Raw genomic sequence first — 23,339 nt, 5'->3', positions numbered from 1 at the left:
CTAAACAGATTAGTCGAAGGGACAAAACAAAAAATAGAGCAAAAATCAAAGTCGAGGGAGTAAATAGGGAATTCACTGAATACTTGTACATAAAAAGAATATCAAAGAAGGTTGCTGAGAATGAATTATTAGATAACGATAAAGATAACATAATTAACGCAGCAACAGTATCAGTTGGAGGAAGAAAAGTAACTAATACTAACATGTCAAAAAATAAAACCCAATAGCTTAAAGGAAATGAAGATCAAATGTGAAGAAAAGAAGAAAGTCTTTTTACAATGCAGAACAAAACAAACACATCAGGCATCCAACCACTATAAACCCTTCAGAAACGAGTAATTTAGTCAGACAAATAAAAGGGAACGCTGACAGATCTTCTCAAAACATATTAAACACGATTTATACGGAACACAAAAAGAAATATGGAGAGGACAAAGAAAAGAGATGAACAAACTAGTAAAAACGAAACACATTTAAAAGAAAATATGGGGAGACCACTTTCGATCTCTATTTACTAAAGGTCACGATAATGAACCACCAACACCCGAAGTGACGACAAACGAAGAAAGACACATTGAGGAGGTAGTGGTCCAGGAAGCATTAAGGAAATTAAAAAATAAAAAATTACCAGGAGAGGACAGAATATCGCATGATCTCCTAATGTAGAGGGGACAAGATCTGACCAAACAATTATTAAAACTAATCCAAAATATAATACTACACAAAACAGAATACCACAAGAATGGAGATCAATCATCTTAATACCTCTCTTCAAAAAGGGAGACAAATCGGACCCGGAGAGTCACAGAGGAATTATTTTATTAGACACAACATTAAAATTAATAACCAAAGTGATAACAAACAAACTGGATGAAATTATTTAGCAGAAGAACAACAAGTTTTTACGTCAAGAAGATCATGCACTGACGCTGACGCTATATTTATGATGAGGCGAGTTTAACAAAAATCATTAGAATATATCAAACCACCATAGTTTATACTTCGTGAACTTTTACTTATACTTTTGTGTATTCGACAGGGCCAATTTAAATAATGTTATCCATTTATGGTAGGTACGCAAGAGATATACTTCTAGGAATTATTAAAACGATCGAAAATATCTACTAGCGTACCCCTAACTGTCAGGGGGATTTCCTGAGCCCTCTATTATTCAACCTGATCATGCATGGAATAATAAAAAAAGTAAGAACTACAAAAGGATAGCAAATAGGGGAAAAATAACTTAAATTCATCTGCTATGCAGATGATGTAATACTAATCTCTCAAAGTGAAGATGATTCACACCGTACTAATTTAATATAGCCTCCAAAACATTTAACATGTTAATTTCCCCAAAAAAAGACAAAATGCATCATTATAAGAGCAAATATACCTACGACGGAGAAGCAAGGTGGGGAACATTAACTGGGTAACAAAAAGACGAGTAGAAAAGAATGACCACATAAGCCGAATGACAACAAAGGACAGCGAGAGACGGTTGCCCAATAGGAAGACGATCAGTGGGAAGACCACGAAAACTATGAAACGACAACTACTGGAGGCACATACAAAAATAGACAGAGTCATGTCTATACAAAAAAAAAGGAAGTAAGAAAAGGAAGACTAAATATATTATACAAATCTATTTAGTCAACATTTTAGAGTAACATATTCGGCTTCAGACTGACGGATGTACACAAAACGCAAGGTGTATATATCATAATTTACCTATATAGAATGTACATAGTATTCCTGGTCTTGTTGTATCCCTTTCTGAAAACTTAAGTTTTCTAGTTAGTTCATGGAAATTAAATCATCTAAAAAAGACTAAGTTTTCAATCTAATAGCACATAAAACAACGTTATAGCTATTTGTATAACAAGGGAGGAAAGTGCTACTTTTCCTCCCGAGAATGAAGTTTCATTCAAGGGAGGAAAAGGCACTTTACTCCCATGTTATACATATGGTTTTTCCACCTTCCTCAAATTAATAACAAGTCATTTTTCATTTTTACTTAGTTTATTTATGTACCTAACCAACAAAATCTATTAAAACTAAAACTAACAAGTAGGTACAATATAACTGTCAACTGTCAAATTATTAATGTAAACATTGTTAAATCAAAATAACAATTTACTGTTTTTTATCATTCTGCAAAATACAGGGTGTTTTATAAATAAACGTTTAAATGTATAGATACTTACGTAATAGAAAATAGATATTGTACAGGTCGTCAATAAGTTATATTTCATGAATGAAATACCATGACATCACTTTTACTTTTCCTCCCTAGGGAGGAGAAATATTTTCCTCCCTAAGGAGGAAAAGTACAACTTTGCTCCCTACAATCAGGTCCGGAAAAGTATACTTTCGGTAGAGGTAGGTGGAAATAGCTATTTGTATAACAAAGGAGGAAAGTGCTACTTTTCCTCCCGAGAATGAAGTTTACTGCCCGACGCGTAGCGGGGGGCAGTAAACATTCGAGGGAGGAAAAGGCACTTTACTCCCATGTTATACATATGGTTTTTCCACCTTCCTCAAATAACAAGTAATTTTTTCATTTTTACTTAATTTATTTATGTAACTAACCAACAAAATTTATTAAAACTAAAACTAACAAGTAGGTATAATATAACTGTCAACTGTCAAATATAAGTCAAATTATTAATGTAAACATTGTTAAATCAAAATAACAATTTAATGTTTTTTATCATTCTGCAAAATACAGGGTGTTTTATAAATAAACGTTAAAATATATAGATACTTACGTAATAGAAAATAGATATTGTACAGGGCGTCAATAAGTTATATTTCATGAATGAAATACCATGACGTCACTTTTACTTTTCCTCCCTAGGGAGGAAAAGTACAACTTTGCTCCCTACAATCAGGTCCGGAAAAGTATAATTTCGGTAGAGGTAGGTGGAAAAAATATTATTCTACATCCCATCAGATTGAAAACAGTAGGAACCTTCTCTGGTAGGAATCTTCTCCGGTAACAACTTCCGAGGCTTCTAAAAATACAAGCCATATGGATGCCAAGACTATAGGAAGATAAGGGAATTTTACAATGTATAATTCACATCTTATCTGCTTAGCGTGGTAAAAGCTCCAACGAGGTTTCCTACTAAGTACTCCAAATAGAGTAAATAAATTAAAAATTGAAAATGTTTATACATTTTTAATGTTAATAGTTCTTTATGATATAAGTGTTAAAAGTACAATTTTAAGGCACGTATGTGAAAGTTTGCAGAATGAGCGAAGCGAATTCTGCAATTCACATGAGTGCCTTAAAAATGTACTTTTTAACATGTATATCATACAATATTTTTTTAACAAACGTCTTATATATCAACAATTATAATTTCATTCTCAATTACAGGACAATACCTACAAAAGCTTTTACTTGAACTTGACTGACATTCCATTTTTATATTTTTCTTGACATTACATCAAAACTGCCTATACTGTCAATACGTAAATCATAACAACTATAGAATAAACTTTTTAGTTAATTATAGAGTAAATTTTTTTCTACAAACGTGTTAAAATGCAATAATACAGTTTAAATTTTAAAAAACCTTTTAAACCACCTTTTTCAAATTGCGCAAGTTGTACTATTAATATTGTTAGTAAGTGAAATATAAATATTTTGACGTTTCACAATTTGACAATTCACTTTAAACTGCAGTGCCTTAAATTTTTTAAAGCACTAGTGCCTTAAAGTAGCATTTTTAACACTCCTATGGAGTGCTAAAAATTGCATTTTTAACACGGTTGTAGAAAAACCATTTTAATTCATAATTCTATATTACTACATCTTAATTAGTTCTATTTTTTCAAAATAAAACGTCTAGATTTTGGTCTACATTTATCATGAATTCAAATAAAGATAGACCACACGCAATATTTTCACAATATTAAGTAAAGATGATAACATGTTGTTGTTTGATTCATACTTAATTGACATTTTGTGTTTAGCGATCGCATTTCTATTGTTTCCGTTACTCTTTTGGTTGTTGATTCGCCCGGTCTGGTTTCTCTTTTGCGATATGTCTTAAAGGTATTTGGTAGATACGTACCTGAATTGGCACCAATCTCAATATTTTGTTTTTGCTATATTGTAGTGTTTAGACAATTTGACATTTTTGCTGCTTTTATTGTTCCTATTCGTATTCCGTAGGACATCATCACATTGAAAAATTTGTCGGTTTTTTAAATTAGTTGTTAATAATCATTGCATCGTTTTTGTTGTTCTGTACAAGCACTGAGTCATCGGCATAGTATAAAATGGTAATCTCATTTTCTCCAATTCTATATGCTCTTATTAAGATTCCTTCGATGATGATATTGACTACGACAGTTCAATGCGATTGAATATAATTGATTGAACTAACCATTGCATAATAAAAACTTTTAAATCCGCATATATGGTAAGAGATCACTCATGTAACTTATATTTAACGTTTCTACATTAAATTTTCATCTTCTTCATCTTCATCTTCTTATTATTAGGCAATTCTCTCTGTTTCTGTTTTCTTGAATTGTGCTTTCATTTGGAACAATCATATATTATAATTCCATACTCTCTTTGTGGTCGACCCACACGTATACCCAACTGCGATTTGTCTCTTGCTATCGAAACTAGCCTATCATCTGTCATTCTGCTTATACGATTGTTCATTTCTCTCTTTATATGTATTCAGTATCTACTCGCCTATCTTTTCCATCTTGCATGCTCTTCTAATTTTGTCACTTTTTTCGATCTCTCAGTGTCTTTCTCGTGAGTATTCTCTGAGTATTTTCTTAGTATCCGCAGTTTTTTGTTGTAGCATCCTTTATGTTGTGAATACATCAAATCTTGTTTCTTCGGTGTATGTTATGATTTGTTAAATGGCCGCCTTATAATTTCTTGTCTTAGTTTCCATGCTCATGTGTTCGTTTCTCCATATTGTAGTAAGACATCCTACTGCTCTATTGGGTTTCTGCATTTCCTGATTACTATGGTTTTTGTTTTCTATGCTTCTTTGCTAGTATGTTAAATTTATGGTTCAATCTTTGTTAATCGTCCTCATTTGCTGCTCTTAATAGGGCATTATTTGCATATCAGAGGATCGTAGTTTCTTTATGTCTTATCTTATAACCTTTACCTCTCTTAGCGGTTTTAATTATTTCATCCATTAAGTCGTGTGTCTATTTTCTCTGTCAGTTATTATCATTAGTACATTTTTAGATATATTTATGAGGCATATTAAAAAAGAAGCCACATCTCGATAAAAACTGGCTAATCGAATAAATGATAAGAGATAAAAAAGTTTTATAAATATTGTCTTTAACTAATGGTACAACAATAATAATTTAATTGGAACGTACACAAAAGTTTGGAGGGATTTAATGGAATAAACCCCCATAAAATTTTTGTGGGATGCACAAATTTCACTGTTATTTTTTTTAAAATGTTCCTGTCATAAGAATGCTACATGTCCATTTTCAATAAAAAATCTCTAACCGTTTTTGATATATTGGAAAAAATCGATTTTCAATTTGTAACTCAAAGGGCTGTAACTTTTTTCAGGTGGACAATTTGTACTTAGTTAAGTTCAATCGAACTATTTTTGGTCCCAGAATATGTGATTTAATTTATGACCTGCCTTTTTGTTACACCCTGTATATTTTATCAATATAAACACCTTCAACATTTTCCTTCGTACATGATATTTGGTACGTAAGTGGAACGTAACGGTTGAAGTACGCATTTTTCACGCAAGACATGGCGTACCGCTTACTGAAGATTTATATTAAATTATTATTAAATAAATAATGGTTTCTTTCGTAAAAAACCCATCTATCTTATTCCCACAAAAAGAAAAAATAATTCTGTCATCCTCTCAAATTTATCGGACATTTTACATTGAGACTAGAGTTCATTGGTGCACAAAAACCATTTTGTGTGCCATTTAGGATTGAAGTTGATGATCGAAATAGAACTTAAATAGTCCAAACATACTTTTTACGAAATTGGTTATGCTTTTTTGTTGCTTTCACAACGATCAACTTAACAAACTGTAACAGAAAATGTCACGACTTGTTAACTAACATTTTGTCACCACTGTTTCTATTTATTTCATATTGAACCAATGAAAGCCGACCATCTAATTTTTTTAACGTGGTGATAGGTATATTCGAAAAATGAAAAAGAAATTAGACGTAAACATCAATGGAAGAAAACACTACCGAAAACCGAAGAGAGCAAGAAATACTCACTGTCGATGTAACTTAGTATTGTTACTTAATAGTAACAATAATGTCAGTAATGTATTTAAAAGTAATGTTAAGGTGTTAATTATTATGGCGACTAGAATAAGATAAATATTGATGATTTTTTTATGAGAACATTTGATAATTTTGATTTTAATAGTAATGTAGACTTTAATTTAAAGAATAAGGGTAAAGATAACAGAATTATAAAGGTAGGTCAGAAAAACGAGCAAACTGCTATACTAAATCAAAGCATAATTCCTCATACTTGTAATGTTAGGGAAAGTCAGGGCAATAACAAAACAAAGAGTATTGAATAAAGATTGAAGGTACGGAAGAGACTAGAAAACAGGATAAAACAAACAAAAAGATGAATAAGTACAAGAGGAAAGAGAAAAATAAGAAAAGTGGAAATATTTTAATTGAAACTTGGAATATAAGAACATTAGGAGAAATAGGAGAACCAGAAAACCTTGTTGAACAAATAAAAATCTACAAAATAGATATTTTAGCGTTGCAGGAAATGAGATGGAAGAACGAAGACATCTGGGAATATCGAAAACATCTAATTAGTCATAGTAATTCATGAGGTGGACAAGGGGGGATGGGCTTCATAATAAGTGAAAGATACAAGCATGCGGTAAGAAGCTTTACTAACAGAAATGAAAGGATAGCTATTCTGAAAATTAAAGGAAAGTTCTTTGATATTTATGTTGTTCTGAAGCTATTTTCTTGTGGCATTTTTACAATTTTAACTATTTAGAATGGGAAATAAGCCACAATATTATTAAAAAATGATTTTTATTAACGTTTCGACGCCCAAATCGGGTGCCGTTGTCAAAATACAAAATACTATTAATATAAACAAAAATGTTGTTGCTTAGTAAAAAAATTCTTCTAATAATTTATTTAATTTGACTCATTTATATCGGCAATTCAGATACATATGATACATTTTAAAGTAGAAGACTTTAAAATGATATTGCCATTATTTATGAGTTGCGTTCCTGGGACGACTTTACTGAAAGATAGTTCATTCGATTACATGAAATCAACCCCAACTCAAGAATATCCGTCACAAAAAAATCATAGCATGTGATCTGTCTTTAAAAAGACAACCACATGCAACGGTGACATTAAAATTCTCGCGTTAGAGATCTCATAGTAAATCACGAGGGAAAACCAGGAAAAACCTCGTGATACTATCCCGACATCGTAAGTATTTGGTCTTACATTTAATTTACTCTCAAAATTAATACCAAATTCTGACTTTACTATAATTTTGTTTAAATTATAAATAATATCAATAATACATGGGTATATAAGTAATACTAAAATATAAAATATGTACTAACTCGACTATTGACTTACTAATTGTGGTATTTTCTTTCTATTGACTTCCTCTTTCAGTATGGTTATCCACATCCTACTGCATTCCACCGAGGAATTTGCGACACAATTGGTTTCGTTTAGCATAATTAGAGCCGCTTCTTTGATTTTTCTCTTTTTACTATCTGTTTCTTTCAGGACTATACTTGAATCTCTCCACTGAACTCTATGTTCATTATCCCATGCGTGTTGACATATTTGAGATCTATCAAATTCTCTATTTTTAATATAAGATTGATGTTCACTTATTCTAACGTTTAATGGTCTTGATGTTTCACCTATATAAAACTGTTCGCATTCACAAGGTATTTTATAAATACAATTCTTTGTCCTTTCTTGTTCATTGTTAGGTTTAGTTTTAGATAGAATAGATCTCAATGTGTTGGTTGTTTTGAATGTTGTTGAAATGTTGAATTTATTTCCTATTGTTTTAAGTTTCTCGGATAGTCCTTTTATGTATGGTATTGATATTTTCCTCGTATTATTTCTTGTGAATGTTGTAGGATCCCTATAATATAATCGAGTTAGTACATATTTTATATTTTAGTATTACTTATATACCCATGTATTATTGATATTATTTATAATTTAAACAAAATTATAGTAAAGTCAGAATTTGGTATTAATTTTGAGAGTAAATTAAATGTAAGACCAAATACTTACGATGTCGGGATAGTATCACGAGGTTTTTCCTGGTTTTCCCTCGTGATTTACTATGAGATCTCTAACGCGAGAATTTTAATGTCACCGTTGCATGTGGTTGTCTTTTTAAAGACAGATCACATGCTATGATTTTTTTGTGACGGATATTCTTGAGTTGGGGTTGATTTCATGTAATCGAATGAACTATCTTTCAGTAAAGTCGTCCCAGGAACGCAACTCATAAATAATGGCAATATCATTTTAAAGTCTTCTACTTTAAAATGTATCATATGTATCTGAATTGCCGATATAAATGAGTCAAATTAAATAAATTATTAGAAGAATTTTTTTACTAAGCAACAACATTTTTGTTTATATTAATAGTTTTTTGTATTTTGACAACGGCACCCGATTTGGGCGTCGAAACGTTAATAAAAATCATTTTTTAATAATATTGTGGCTTATTTCCCATTCTAAATAGTTAAAATTCTTTGATATTAATTTCATTAATGTGCTCGCACCCACAGAAGACCAAAAAGCAGAAGAAAAGGAAAATTTTTATGCCAGATTAGACCAAGAAATGTCAATTATAAACAATTATAGCGTTAAAATAATTTTAGGAGATTTAAACGCAAAAATAGGAAGAGAGGCATTATATCACGGAACAATAGGTATACATAGGCCTGCATGAAATAAGTAATGACAACGAGCAAGAAATCATAGATTTCGCAATAGACAAAAAAATGGTGATGAGCAGCACACAATTTACATATAAAATATCCACAAGGAAACATTGGTTTCTCCCGATACGAAAACTAGAAACCAGATCGACCACGTCTTAATAGAAGCAATACATGCTGAAAAACAAACAGCAGTTCCGATCACCACCCTGTGCTAATTAAATATAAACAAAAAATTAACGCCAAGGAAACAGAGAAAGATGAAAAAAGATCAAATATGCTTCAGATCTATTAGCCTCTAATGAGGAAAAGAGAGCAAGATATGAAACGAAAATAGAAAACATAATTGAACAATGTAATCAAGTAAATGAAAATCAGGTCAGAAATATTGAAGATAAATAAAATGAAGTAGTAGGAGAAAGCAAAAAATCAAAAAGATGGTATGACAAGGACTGTCACAGGCTAATGGAACAAAAAAACCAAGCCAGGCTTAAAATACTGAACAACAGTAATACTAGAAATATGGACCACAGAAAAATAATGCACGAACAATGGAAAATTGCAGTGATATGCCCTATACATAAGAAGGGAGATAAGTTACATAGATTGCAATAATTACCGGGGAATATCACTACTAAACGTTGAATACAAAATATTTAGCAAAATATTGGAAGGAAGACTAAATTAATAATATAATGCAACGAACAGCAGGGGATTCAGAAAAGGCAGGTCAACTGTAGACCAAATATTTACTTAAGGAAAACGCTGGAAAAATTGTACGAGCAGGATACCGAACTATTCTATTTCTGGACCTCGGAGGTAAACTACACTATGTCGACATGGTGTTATTTTGAACACCATGTTCATTTTGAAGTTCATTTAATCCACTTTTTTTATTAATTGGATTATACAAATTGGTTATATATTATCATTAAAATATGGTCAAGTTGTCTTTAAACCAATTATGGGATATATCAGATTTTTATTAACATCCTAAATGTTATGTAAACACAGGCTTAACACAGTTGCTCGAAATGACATTGTGTAGTTTACCTCTGAGGTCCAGATTTGTAGATTTCAAACAAGCGTATGACTCAATAATGAGAAAGGAATTATATAGCGCAATGCAAGAGTTAAATGTGCCAAAAAAACTAATCAGAACAGTAAAACTATGCCTAACCAACACCAAAGCAAAAGTAAGGATCAAAAATCAACTGTCCGATGAATTTAACATTAATGAAGGTCTAACACAAGTGGATGCGCTGTCAACAACACTTTTTAACCTTGCGTTGGAACATGTAATCAGGGAAATTCCTATAGATAGGGAAGGTACAACATTTACAAAGCTCAAACAGGTCGTTGCTTGAGCAGATGACATAGACATAATTAGCTGGACATTAAAAGACCTAGAAAAAATTTATACCTATTTTACAGAAGCGGCTATTGGTTTAGAAGTTAATGTCTCAAAGACAAAGTACATGATAACAACTCGGGAAAAAGTACAAACGAAAGGCAACCACATATCTCTGAGCGGGCAAATATTTGAAAGAGTACACCGTTTCAAATATTTAGGATCAACAATTGCAAAAGGTAATATAACAGTGATGAGGTAACAGCGAGAATTTCACTTGAAAACAAATGCTTCTACAGCCTACAGAATATCATAAAGTCAAAATCAGTATCTAGTAATTCAAAAGTAAAAATTTACACACTTATGAGACCTGTAGTAATGTATGCATCAGAAACATGGACATTGACTAGTGAACAAGAGGAACAACTTCTTAGATCGGAAAGAAAAATTTTAAGGAAAATATATGAACCTATACCTACAGGAGAATGGAGAATGGCTTATAAGAATGAACCACGAAATAAATAGAGTGTTTAACAGACCGACTATCATAAAAGAAAATACGAAGTAAACGACTGAGTTGTTTGGGACACGTAGAAAAGATGGATACTTAGAAAAGAATTAAACGGGAAGAGACCGCGAGGTAGGCCTACAAAGAGATGGATTGATGGTATTAACCAGGATTTGAAAGACCTGGGAATATGAGAATGGGAGAAACAAACAAAGGAAAGGAAAACATGGTCAACTATAGTCAAGCAAGCAAAACACACATAACGCCTAAAATAGCTCCTTAAAAAACAAGAAAGTAATATTTTAGATAAATAACGTTTAGAACTTTTCAGGAGTTATGCTGTCAGCGGTCACAGATGATCATGATGATGATAGGTATATTTGATCTTGTAGATCGAAATACAGTGCGTCCATAAAGTAACGCATAAATTCATTATTTCCTAAACCAGCGACATTAATGAAAAATCCTGAAGCGGGTCGATTGTTATTGTTAGATTCAGATTTTTTGGCATATATATCATACTAGTGACGTCATCCATCTGGGCGCGATGACGTAATCGATGATTTTTTTAAATGAGAATAGGGGTCATGTGATAGCTCATTTGAAAGGGTATTCAATTCTCTATTCACTAATATAAACATTAACCTAATTATTTATACAAGGTGTTCAAAAAAACATTTTTTTAATTAAAATAATTGAGACAAAAAGAAGAATGTACGTAATTTATTTAATTTAAAATACGTTTTACTGTTGTCAGAAAACAGGAAAAAATGTTTATTTGAGAAATAAATATTGTTTTTTGCTTAAATTCAATGTTAAAGCTGCCACCCACCTGTCGCTTGGCAGTTTGAACATTTCGTTTAAGCGACAATCAATGTTTATTTGTCAAATAAAATTTTATTCTGTTAACTGACAGTAGTAAAATGTATTTTGAATTAAATAATTACATTATATTCTTCTTTTTGTCTCACTTATTTTAATTAAAATAATATTTTTTGAACACACTGTATAAATAATTATGTTAATGTTTATATTATTGAATAGAGAATTGAATACCCTTTCAAATGAACTATCATATGACCCCTATTCTAATTTAAAAAATCATCGATTACGCCATCACGCCCAGATGGATGACGTCACTAGTATTATATATATGCCAAAAAACCGTAATTTAAAAATAAAAATGGACCTGTTTCGGTAATTTTCCTTAAAGTAACCGGTTTAAGAAATAACGAATTTATGCGTTACTTTATGGACGCACTGTATAATGCTGGTTTGCACATCTACATTTGCACATCTTTCGATTTAAATATACGAATTAAATCAAAATAGTTGAAATTAAAGTCAAACGTATATGTGTCGTCGACATGACAATAGAGAAATGTAAGTAAAAATTAAATTCATTTATAATTAAGGGGATCGGAACAAAATGCAAAATTTTGACGCATGTCAAAATTTTCAATGTGTTTTAAATGTATTAATTTTTTTCGAATCCTGAGAAAACTAATAGGTATTTTTGAAAAATTTAAACGCAGAATGAAAGACTACTTTATTTCTGAAGGCCTAAAGTCCCTTAGAATAAATAAAAAGTTTCTTTTGAATGAAATATTTGCAATTAAAAATCATATCTCTTTTATTTTCACTCCTGTAACTTATTCAAATAAACATTACAGAAGTTTTCAGGGACTTTCGGCCCTCGATAATAATGTAATCTTTCATTCTGCGTCTAAATTTTTCAAAAATAATTATAAGTTTTCTCAGAATTCGAAAAAACTGAATACATTTAAAACACATTGAAAATTTTTACATGCGTCAATATTTGCATTTTGCTCCGTTCCCCTTAAATAATGCGTAATTTAATTATAAATAAAATTGCTAAGATATTATTAAAGTCGAAATTTTCGTGAATCAATCACGTTGGTAAACATATTACTGTCTTTGTTTAATGCATTCTAGTGTGAACGAAAAAGGGCTTAATTTGATACTTTGGGTTATTTAAGTGGAAAAAATGTAATATAGAAAATAATTCGTAAATAATGACATTCATGCGCATATATTCACCGGAAGGACTATATACATTTTTGTTTTAATTTTATTTTAAGCTGTAACGTGAATGCTCATACAAGTGTCTTTGTTTTTCATGACTGTGCGTTTTATGCACATACAGTATCGTGTAAAATAAAATTAAATAATATGGACACATTAAATTAAAATATTTGTTGGTGTGTGTTGGTTTCATATACACATGAGTCTTATGTCCAATTATTATTTGAGATTAAAACATTGAGGAAAGTTAGTGTGTTATTATTATGTTCCTTTTCCATGGTAAATGTAATTACCTCTTCTTTATTGTTTATATTATTTAGGAATTGTCCAAGAACTTTGAACACATCATTCACATATCTCCACCATACTCTGGGTTTTAATTTATGAGAATTTTACTGTCATCAATGCATGTGGTTGTCTTTATAAGAAAAATCACATGCTATAATTTTTCTGACGGATATTCTTAATTTAAAGTAATTTCATGTAATCGAATGAACTATTTTCCAATAAAATCATCCCAGGAACCAGGGCAGCTTTTAGGTCAAATGACGCCCTAGGCAATTCTCTAGTAGCCGCCCTTCAAACATGTACCATTTTTGTGAAAAGAAAATGCAAGAGGGATTTTTAATTAAATAAGAATGTTAGGTTCTTCAAATAATGTTTGGAAATGTGTTAAAAATATTCTTTATTTTACATCAGACGTAATGTTACATATTACTATTATAAGTATGTTTGAGCGTTTTGACCTGTGCCCAATGCATGCGTTTTAATGAATTCTACGTGGAAATTGCCTGTTTGTAGGCGCGCCTACTCGTTCGATTTTAAATGAGAGATGCATTGAAAACATTACTCAAGCACTATGTGTTTATAGCTTTGTTTAACAATAAAAAAATTAATTTTTAGCAATGCAAATAATCTAAACCGGTATAATTTGACATGAACTTTCAAATGCGGTAAGCAGAATTGTTATTTTATTTTTTAGTCAATAGTTATTCGGGTTCAAAAATTGCAATTTTTCGAAATTTTGAAAGTTTAACCGCGTTTATCTCGAAAACTATGCATCCTACGAAAAAACTTGTAAGAACATTTTTTGCTTAGAATGACCCAAAAAAATAATAAAAAGTTTGTTTTGCTAAGAATCGCTGTTATGTAATTCCTCAAGTTCTTTGTTTATAACAATCTTATCGACATCCAGATCAACTGTTAACAAAAAAATTCGTATTCTACGGGACAAAATACATAAAAAAACTTGGGTAAGTCCGTCTGAATAAAGTAGGCCGTTGTACTGGAAAAAATTGTATGGAAATCACTTTAATTGCACTAAATTGTTAATAATTAAAAAACGGACGTGAACTCTAGGCAGGAAACATGTAGGTTTTCATCCTATAGGTCAACAGTCAACAATAACTAAAAAAATAGTCAGCTACCTCGATATTTCAGTGTCCCGAACATGGTCTATTTCTTGCTTATTTCCCTGGAGTATATCTGTGCGACGACACAAACCATATACCTACTTGTAATAATACAGTTTGAAAATCCCAACTCTAACTCGATGTCCTACTGTAGACAAGTCAAATCTTTAGTTTCTGCAAAATGTGCAATATTGAAGTGTTCAATGGCCCACCGCCTTTGCCCAGTTGACGGCGGCCTAATAATCACTAAATTTATGACTTCCGTTCTTTTTGAACGAATAGTCTAACAGAATGCTATGTTTGTTTTATTTTTGTTATGAATGCAATTTGTTTTATTCTATTTAGAAATGAATGCCCACTTCTATTTCATTGATGGATAACATACATACTTGTTATTCGATTTTAATTTTTATATACAAATATTTTTTGTATAGTATTTTTGCCGCCCTCTCACAATTTGCCGCCCTAGGCAACTGCCTATATTGCCTAATGAATAAAGCAGCCCTGCCAGGAACGCAACTCACAAATATTGGCAATATCATTTTAAATTCATCTAATTTAAAATATGTATATCTATAATATAGGTATGTGGGAATTGCCAATATGAATGAGTCAGATAAAATTAAATTACTCATGAGAAGAATGTATTACCAACAGAAAGCAACAAAAACAAAATTTGTTTAATTTATTAATGTTTTGTATTTTGATAACGATTTCCGAAGTGAAAATCGAAACATCAAATACACTTATTTTCAAAGTAAAATAGTAAATTGCATTAAGACGCCACAAACAAATAGCTTCAGAATAATATTAAAAAACTCCGTTTATTGTAAAGAAAATTATTATATTTGATTTATCATAATCATAAACTGAAATTTGTGGTTGAAAATCAAGACAGTGAAATTATTAGAAACCACTCAGTATCTGCTCGAAGCTATCTTGACTATAATTGCATTGTTTTAGAGTGCAATTCAAAGAGACCGCTTTTTATTCCTTCGAGGATAGAAAGTCTTATAATGCGGTATTATCGCTGGTTGCATCAAATACATTGGAAATTAGACCAATATATGAACGTGAAATACGGCGATAACGTGTAATTTTCCGTGTCACCATTGAATTGCATGAAAAAATTTTGATTAAGGTTCTTTTTACCCTTTTCACTTTTGGACCTAAGCCCAGGTTTTCTTTTATTTGTGGGGTGGTAAAAGCCACCTATTTCCGGAGGTGAAAAAACATACGTTCAAAATTAATTGGGAAATAGATAAACTTCATATTAAGCGACTCTTGTGTAGATCTTTTTTTAGTCAATACTTTTTGAGTTCTTTGCAATTGAAAATGTTTCATTTTTCAACAAAAAGGAGAAACACGTTTTAGACGGTTTCAAAGTTACACTTTAACCTGGTGTCAACCTGGTGTCCTACTTAAAGATCATATAAAAAATATATAAATAATATAAATTGTAAAGTGGTAACGATTAATTTCAGTTGGGATGATAAGTAGGGGTAATTTTCATAAAAAAGGGACCAACTTATTTTGAGCGTCACGTGCTTACTTTTGATTAAAACACTCTAAAAAAGTTTTAAAGTAAGTGAAAAAATTGTAGATATATTAAAGTCTGTAAAGGTATTTTATTTCCTTAGCTAAGCGCTTTCGACAAAATTGTTATAATCGGAGCTAATGGTCAATGTATATAAAAAGAAGTATGTACCACTACTTAGAGTTGTATGCGTGAGCATAATGTTGAACATTAGAATTCTAATTATTGTATTTCACGCAAAATGTTTAAGTTGTTGTCTCTTGTGCTACTCCGGAACAGAAAAAAAACATCAAAAATACTTGAAAAACAGCCACTTGAATGTTACAAATACATAAAAACTTTGTCCATGGCGTGGGTTTGTTCGCCCAACCATTGCGGTTGATGAGGAAGAGTTGATTGACCTATTCTCAACCTTCTTCATCAACCGCAATGTTGGGTGAAAAAGCCCACGCCATGGTCAGTTTTTATGTGTTTGTAACGTTCGAATGGTAGTTTTTCATATTTGTTGATGTTTTTTTTCCTGTTCCGGAGTTGCACAAGAGACAACAACTTAAGAATTTTACATATTGTAATACAATAATTAGAATTCTAATGTTCAACATGATGCTCATGCATACAACTCTCTACTTTACCGACTTCACACATACACCATTTTTCATTTTATTTTATATGCTACACTTTACTAAGAATATTTATTTCGATGTAATACTTACTTTTTGAGTTATTTGCGAAAAACCGTCTAAAACGTGGTTTTTTGTTGAAAAATGAACATTTTTAACCACAAATAACTCAAAAACTGGGTGATTGACGTATAGTCCATGCTATTAAAAAAATAACTCAAAAAAGGTTGACTTTGTGAAAGAACTCTATAGAACAAGAGTTGCTTAGAATTTGTCAGTTAATGTATTTCCGGATTTATTTTAAACGTATGTTTTTTCACCCCCAAGAAAGGGTGGCTTTTACCCTCCAAGCAAAAGCAACCAAACTACACATGTCCAAAAAATTAAGTGGAAGATAAGAGGAATATAAATCCAAATTTTCATGCAATTCCGTATTGACACGGAAAATTACACGGTATCGCCGTATTTCACGTTCATTTATAGGCCTACAAATGCATTCGAAATGTCTGCATGGGAGAAGGGAATCAAATTTATAGACAATTGCGCTCTTAGTTAAAATAAATATTCTTATATTTCCTTTATTAGAAAATCTACTCTCACTAAAGTTTTACTTTTGCCGTTCAGTGCGCTTCGCATCTTCTTTATTTTAGATAATGGCACAGTTGGTTTATTCTTACAAGGAGGTTAAACAATACTCAAATGGACAGTTTCATTTTAAATTGGGCAGTATGCAGTATATGAAAGATTTTTAAAGAAGATTTATTTACAAATTGTATGCCAATATTACATTAACATTTTCTTTTTATATCCCAAAACATTTAAAATAGAAGCAGTCGAAATAGTCAAATGTTACAAACTCTTCTTTGCTCCTAGTAAACCTAATAGTCGTGAATAAACATGCATACAAAAATATGTGTTTAATGAAAACAATTAGAGAATCAATTTAGATGTATACTTCAATAATTTTGCTTTTCCAAAACAAAGTAGTTTTCAAAATAATAGAGAAAAACCATTTTTACTCCTTTCATTTACTCCTTCATTTATTAAGACATTTACTGAGAGCTCATTGTTTATCTTTGCTTGGTTCTATGTTCTTCTTAATGTTAACTGTACCATTCTAAAATCATAGTAGTTTTTAAAATCGATGACTCTCTCGAAACATTTCGTTTAGCAGAAATATCTGTTCTGTTGAGCTTTTTCCTTGTCCAAAACCTACCTGGTATTCTTCAATTATGTCCTCCATTTTTTTAAACACAATTTTTTTATATGTTGCTAGCATAAGCCATGTGTGGCAGTGCTATGTCCCTGTAATTTTGACATTCATGTCTCGCAAATCATTTCTCTTTTTTATTTGTGGGACTTATGGATTCCCAATATTGTTTTGGTCATAGCTCTTCGTTCCATATTTTTTATATTATTACTTGCATCTCTTCCTCTATCGGATTTCATTAATATTTAAACTTATCTGCTGTTATTTGGTTGCTCCCTGGGGTTTTGTTACTTTATTTTTTCTTATTCATTACCTGAGATTACTTCGGTATTTTCTTGTTTATTCAAAGGTTCAACACATTCCTGACACTTGTTTAACGACTAAATGAGCCTTATGTCCAGTGCAAAATGTAACGTACGTAGAACGACTTTATTTAATAGAGGGCTATTATGGTTTGGGGAGGAATTTCTTTAACAGCGCGGACAGATCTTGTTCCTTACGTGGAAGTTCTTTAAACAGTGAAAAGTACATAACCGATATTTTACCTGAAGACGTTGTACTTTCGCTACTTATATTGGTAACATGTTTTTGTGAATGCACGATAATGCAAGACCTCACGTTGTACGAGTGTAACCGAATATTTAAACAGGTAAATCTTCGGATTTTGAATTGGAAACCACATAGTCCAAATCTTAACCCGATCGAACATTTGTGGGACATAATTGGCAGAATACTACGACATCGATTGCCACCTCCTAGAACCCTACAAGACGTAGAAAAATAGCAAACCCCATTTCGAGTCTGTCTCGAAAAAAGTTTTGTATTATAAAAGTACAGATCTCTTTTATTATCGAACACAAGTTAATGAATCAAAAAACAAAATGTTATAAAAGCCTAAGGCTACAATTTAGTTTTAATTTCAACGTTTTATACAGGCTAGAATATTTCACAGGATGTTCCGAACTTTGAGGAAAAAACACAATATTATTGTTACAGGCGGTATACAATGACTAGCAACTAGATATACCATTCTAGCAACAATATTATTACATCGTTATTCTTAACCTTTAACTACCCGCGCATCAAGTTATGACATAACTACACGCGTGGCGTACTTTATACGCCACAAGAAAATACACTTAAAAACAACGGATTTGTTTATTTTTTTTGAAAAAATACACTTAGTTGTTTGTTATAAACCTTATTCGGCATCAGTGAATACTTAGATTTCCTTCTCAGTAAGCCAATTGGGATTAATAACTGGAATCATGGAATAACTGGATTCCATGATAAATAAAATTACTAATAAAAAAAATTTTTGAAATGTGATTTTTTACAGGAGAAAAAGTATTGTTTATAAAGAAAAATATATTTTGTGCCATAATGACTAAAAAACAATTGAAATACATACTTATATTACTTCTTATATTAATATAATCGTGGCGTATATTGTCCCCCACCGGAAAAAACAAATAATAAACTGTAAATTAGGATCTTCCCGGAACGCCGATTATAACGAAACTAAAACCAAATTTAAAGCACATTCCAGTGATATGTTAGAGAGGTAAACAAGGTCAAAAATTAAATTTTTAAATATATTTGCAATAGAATTCTTATATCTGGCGTACAAAATACGCCAGCGCGTGTAGTTAAAGGTTAAAAAACAAGGCTAGAAATATACTAAAAAAATCAATTAAATCGAACAACAGGTTTAGGCAATTCGAGACATTAAAAATATCCCATTTTTAAGGTAATGCGTTAATTTTGCTGTCCAGTGTATTAAAGGTTTTATCTTAAAAAATTGACAAAATTTACAACATATCCCTATATATCTATCATAATCACCAATCCAGTACACACTCTCTCTCTTCTATGGCACTACAGCCCCAGTCGGGCCTTGCCTACCCCAGCAGCCGCCTCCAATTAGGTATCTCTGTCCCTGGCTACTCTCCCAGTTTAGTATGGTATAGTTAGACCCAAACCCAGACATCCAAAGTGAAAGTTATCCTCCAACACCAAATTGTTCTATATGGTCCACATAATGTTTAGAAAAAAGTCACACCATTTTGAGCGTCGGGTTTGGGGGGTAGAGGGGGGGAGAAATCTGCAAATTCGTAGTTTTTTAAGTTTTTCGTCAATATTTCTAAAACTAAGCGGTTTAGCATGAACAACCCTCTACACAAAATTGTTCTACATTAAATTTGAAATAAAAAATGCCCGATGCATAACCCTTCTAAAATGAACGGTTCCAAAGTTACGGAGGCAGTATAGTATAATTGGTCCAAAAAAAGCCCTAACCCAGACATCCAAAGTAAAAGTTTTCCTTCAACACCAAATTGTTCTATATGGTCCACATATTGTTCAGTAAAAAGTTACACCATTTTGAGCGTCCGGTTTGTGGGGGAGATGGGGGAGAAGTCGGTAGCTTTAGCGTAAGGAATGTTCTATAGAAAAATGTTTTACATGAAATTTAAAACAAAAAAGGTTATATATGTACATAATTGTTATAAAATCAACGGTTCAAGAGTTACGGAGGGTGAAAAGTGGAGGTTTTCGATACTTTTTATATTTACCGATTTCTCCCCCCTCTCCCCCCAAACCCGACGCTCAAAATGGTGTGACTTTTTTCTGAACATTATGTGGACCATATAGAACAATTTGGTGTTGGAGGATAACTTTCACTTTGGATGTCTGGGTTTTTGGTATAGTTATATCATAAATATTTCCAAAAAATATAAAAAGTATCGAAAACCTCGACTTTTCACCCTCCGTAACTCTGGAACCGTTGATTTTATAACAATTATGTATACAACATTTTTTGTTTTAAATTTCATGTAGAACATTTTTGTATATAACATTGTTTACGCTAAAGCATAGTTTTAGAAATATTGACGAAAAACGCAAAAAACTACTAATTTACCGGCTTCTCTCCCATCTCCCTCTAAAACCTGACGCTCAAAATGGTGTAACTTTTTATTGAACAATGTGTGGACCATATAGAACATTTTGGTGTTGGAGGAAAACTTTTACTTTGGATGTTTGGGTTAGGCCTTTTTTTGGACCAGTTATACTATACTACCTCCGTAACTTTGGAACCATTCATTTTAGAAATATTATGCATAGGGCCTTTTTATTTCAAATTTAATGTAGAATAATTTTGTATGGAGGGTTGTTCATGCTAAACCGCATAGTTTTAGAAATATTGGCGAAAAACTTAAAAAGCTACGAATTTACCGATTTTTCCTCCCTCTCCCACCCAAATCCGACGCTCAATATGGTGTGACTTTTTTCTGGACATTGTGTGGACCATATAGAACAATTTGGTGTTGAAGGATAACTTCCACTTTGGATGTCTGGGTTATGCCATCTTTTGGACCAACTATACTATACTAGTTATCCACATTATAAAAAGATGTTGAAGATAGCATACGTGTTGAAATTTTTATCTTATAAATAAGGAAGATGTTTGTTACTAAAGATACTTATAGGAAGTAAGATATAGCATTATAGATGGTTACTACGGATATTTTTTTGACAGTAACATTTTTGTTCGTATTTCAAAATATTAATTAGTATTTTTACTTTCAAATGTTTACCAAAAATGCATTTTTATTAAATTTCTTAGAGCTATTTATTCTGCTGAGGTCAATTTCACAGATACCTAGTTAATGGACCGTAACTAACTATCATGTCAAAGTTAAAATTTTCTAGATCATGATAGACAAATTAACAATAAAATAGTTAACTTACAATTAAAGCATGCATACTTGCATATCCAAGAGAAGGCTAAATGTAAAGTTTCGATATAATATTATCACCAGAATATAATAATTCAGTTAATCAGGTTATGTGAGAACATGGCGCAAGAGTCTGTCGCCACCGATTTTAATAAATATACGTTGACAGTTTTTTGTCCCGACAGTTATTATTATCTCAGTTCTGCATTATTTGAAATTTTGTATTAAATTGACAAATTACCATAAATAGTGCGCAAATGTATATAAATTTGATATATTTTGACACATTCTCATACATTACAGGTTTTAATATTACAATGAGTAAAAACATGACAAAATAAATAGAAAAAGCTATAATACTGCAACAAGATATATAACCTTATAATATAAATGTAAAACAATTATCTTCTTTTCACTTCTTGATTGCAGGCAAACTACCGTTTTATCTCCATGCACCTGCCTCTGTGGGTTTAGGTCATATCCCACCTCTTTCAAGAAATGTTCATAACGACATCCTGTTCTATATTTTATTCTGTTGTCTTAAACTCTTGCCTCCTTTTTTTTTTTAGAAATACTTTTTAGCTATTAAGTCAAAGTTAAGATAGGACAAAATAGTCTTTTATTTAAGGGCTAAAAACAAATTAATTTTTTTATAAAACCTTACATTTTTAGTAAAATAGAAATAAAGCAAAACACCTTGTATTTAGGTACAGCGAACACTTTAAGGACAATTTAAAAATGTCATCGATATAGGGTGTTCTAAGAAAAAATATAACTTTGATATACTAGATTATTTTTATTGTAGTGTTAACGGCCCTGTATACTCCTTCGAACAAAAAATCTGAATATTTAATAATATCGACTGAATATTTATTCGTTTTGTAAAAGTGAATATATTTTTATTTAGAAAATATCATTCTAAAGAGCAAGGATTTTCAAAAAATCGTCTATTGAAAATTTTCATCTAGAATGGGTAATTTTTTCGCAATATATTGAAATGATTTTCAAAAATTTCGATACTCACGAGCCTTTTCAGTTGACCTTCCAGTTGAAAAATAGCGGCTAGTAATTTTTATATTTTTAAATGCTTTGTTTCCTAGGGTAATAATACTAATAGAAATTCTTAACTCAAAATCAAAACTCTGGTTTTAATATCAAATTGATCTGGTTGTCAAAATCGTTACGGTAACAAATTAATTTCTTGCCGTTAATTGAACTTACATTTTTGACAAAAACATAATTTCCTATTGTTTATAAGAAAGGCCATAAATTTTTTTAAAATATTGTATATAACCTACTATAAGAAATTAGTAATTGCACTTACAACGAATTTCTCTAAATTTCGTTATGCTAGAATAGGCCTGGATACCGCGTACCAAAAAAAAATGATTAATAGCAAGCTGAAAATTTGGTAATGGCTGAACGGTGCCTAGTAGGACAAACTTTGATGCACGGGAACACTAGAACAGGGGAAGTTTTAATTGTGGAACAGTTTAAAAATTTGGTACGTCAGATTACGAAAACGCCCCATGTATTTTGTCGGACAGAACATCCTGTTGATTTATTACCCTTTCATTAAACTCTCATGCTAAAATCAGATTGGTATTACTAACCAACATGATTCCTGTCGTTTGACATGTTCTTTGTGTTTCACTCATTAAAATGCCCAGTTGGTGATAAACACCAGTCTGGTTTTTGCATGAGAGTATAATGAAATGGTAACAAATCAATTGGAAGTTCTGTCCGATAAAATACATGGACCGTTTTCGTAGTCTGACGTTCAAAATTTTTAACCTGTTCCACAATTAAAACTTCTAGATGTTTTAAGATCTAGATGTAGATCTAGAAGTTGTTTTAACACTCGCAATTGATGGGAAATAGATATGGATACGCAATAGATGGTACCAAAAAAAAGTTAATTAATAGCAAGATGAAAATTTGTTAATAGC

At 31.3% G+C, this 23,339-nt stretch overlaps 1 protein-coding gene across 2 annotated transcripts in view; it reads left to right on the top strand.

Moving 5' to 3' along the window:
- The window catches only part of LOC114334656 (dual oxidase maturation factor 1), a 436,984-nt gene that overhangs the window by 191,524 nt on the left and 222,121 nt on the right, over window positions 1-23,339 (top strand). The window lies entirely within an intron of this gene.

The sequence above is a fragment of the Diabrotica virgifera genome, chromosome 6, assembly GCF_917563875.1.
Source record: "Diabrotica virgifera virgifera chromosome 6, PGI_DIABVI_V3a".
Lineage (NCBI taxonomy): Eukaryota > Metazoa > Arthropoda > Insecta > Coleoptera > Chrysomelidae > Diabrotica > Diabrotica virgifera.
Note: the sequence above shows the minus strand (reverse complement) of the source record. Positions and strands in the feature narration are given on the sequence as shown.